The sequence below is a fragment of the Corylus avellana genome, chromosome ca4, assembly GCF_901000735.1.
Source record: "Corylus avellana chromosome ca4, CavTom2PMs-1.0".
NCBI classification, from domain to species: Eukaryota; Viridiplantae; Streptophyta; class Magnoliopsida; order Fagales; family Betulaceae; genus Corylus; species Corylus avellana.
The window spans coordinates 35,845,630-35,847,962 of NC_081544.1; the positions used below are offsets into that span (position 1 = coordinate 35,845,630).

Genomic DNA, 2,333 nt, shown 5'->3' on the forward strand with positions numbered 1-2,333 from the left:
TATCCCCATTATGTATTCACGTAACACTTTACTTTAATCTGCTTTCTTCTCAGAGCTAGAAAGGCTATTTAGTTAACTTAGCCGCTTTCTACTTTATGTTTGGAAGCATTCTCAATTGGTCTCTTATACTTTCTTCCATTCTCTTCAAAAGTAAGAAAGACCCTTTCCATATAACCCTTTACCCCTTATCAAATAAAAAAAAGTTGTAACATTGTAGCAGCAATCTTGATTGCAATTTACATATATTTGCACTTCTGGCTTCTTTAATAATTTTCAAAATGTGACATTTTGAACGCTTTCTGTTGGATATTGTTACGCACTCCAAAGGGATGAGGACTACAGATATCCATGAAACAGCCATCAAAATGAGTGGTTTAAGCAACTATCCCGCTATCCACTCCGGTAAAAGATAAACATGTACTAGGATAAAAATTATCCAGTCATGCCTCGATCGTATGCAGTCGTGAATGTACATATAATAAAGGATATATATTTGATGGACGGATACCTGACACCAACGTCGATATGTCCGAGTGGTTAAGGAGACAGACTTGAAATCTGTTGGGCTTCGCCCGCGCAGGTTCGAACCCTGCTGTCGACGTTTTTTATCTGTGTTTTATAGTTTTAATTATATCAAAAAAGTAGATTTTTTTTTTTAGTTTTTTACTGAATGGGCCTATTTTTGCTTTGAACCATTTTTTATTCACTAGGAACTTGCTTGTCCATGATGGCCTTCAACCTTCTTCCAGTCAAGCTATTGTTCAGGTTTCAAGCAGTCATAATTACCATATTACTGCATGGCATGGCGTGAGCTTGATCTTCCCACTCTATGGGTGCCTCCGATTGTAGGTTATGTAAAAAGCAATTTTGATGTTGCAGTGAAGGGGAATTTTGCGGTTGTGACAGCAGTGATTAATGATGATATGGGCAACATTATAGGTGCTGCCACTCAGAAACTTAATTCCTCTGATGTTCTGCAAGGGAAAGCTTCTGCAGCTTTGTTGGCTGCTTGGTTGGCAGTCTCCTCAGGTTGTGATAAGCTTATGTTGGAAGGTGATGCCCTTCTAGTTATTTTGGCTATAAACAACCCGTTTTTATTCTCTTATTGTACTTTTGCTAATTGTATTTTTAATATTAGTTTAGTTATTTCTTCTTTTCAAAGTTGGAATGTTTTGAAAGTTTCTCGATGTGCCAACTTTCGTGCACATGCTTTAGTTAAATAGGCCGCTTCCAATCTTGTTTTTTGAAGCATTCCCACGGTATCTCCTATTCTATCTTCAATTCGGATCAGAAATGAGAAAGAACCTCCCTTATAATTCTTTCTTCCTTATTCAATTAGAAAAAAGAAAAAAGAAAAAGAAAAAGAGGAAAAAAAAAAAAACTTTTTAAGCTTCTTAACACACAATCCCAAAAAATCTCTTATTCTTGTTTGGAAGACCATGTTGACTGTTTTTACCAATTTTACCTTTGAGTTTGTAGTGGTAGTATTGTGGGATTGAAATTGCACTTACGTACTTTGAGCACTCTAAATGGCTTAGTTATTTTTTTCTTCTTTTTCTTCTTCTCCTCCTTTTTTTTTTTTGACATGTCTGCATAAGAGGGAAAATGAGAATTCGAATTAAAGACCCCCGCTTCATCAGGCGTGATCCCAACCAATTGAGCTATCGCTTAGTTATTTTTTCATTTTAGCTAAAGAGAAATGTTACTTATATTTTCAAATATACATTCATTGATGTGGCACTAAAGATCACCATTTGATTCAGAATTCAATAGTAATTCATTTAAAACTTAATAATGATTTTTTAGTATACGTGTGAATTTAAAAGTATGTGTAGCATTTCTCTTAACTAAAACAGATAACCAATTCACAAAAAAAAAAAAGAAAAAAAGCCTCTATTCGATTATGCAAACAAAATGCAAAATGCATTTTTGATATATTTGTGAACAGTGTTATGCCACACTTTACACTAGGACCAACTCATTCTTTCTTTATTCATTTCTCTCTCTCTCTCTCTCTCTTTCACCAACCCATTCTTCTCCTCCAATTAACTCTTATATTCGGTTCTCTCAACAACGAGGTCCAAGGAATTGCAGGAGCTACAATTCCAAAGATTTATGCGGTTTGTTTATAGAAAATTGGTTGAATTTAGCCGCATCTTCCTTTACATTAAATTAAAAAAGGAAAAAAAAAGTAAAGAAGTGTTATAACCAACCCTTGAGGTGATTGGAAGAGTTATTGACCGTCATTTTACTATTTGAGAAAGTGGTCAGCTATTCTCGAACTTTTAAGGATTGTTGCACAATCTCTTAGGATTTTAAAAGATGATTGTTAT

At 34.6% G+C, this 2,333-nt stretch overlaps 1 non-coding gene across 1 annotated transcript; it reads left to right on the plus strand.

Annotated features, from left to right (window-relative positions):
* Positions 1-519: 519 nt before the first annotated feature.
* TRNAS-UGA (transfer RNA serine (anticodon UGA)) lies at positions 520-601 on the plus strand. The gene has a single exon. It is a non-coding gene; the product is annotated as a tRNA-Ser (tRNA).
* Positions 602-2,333: the final 1,732 nt, after the last annotated feature.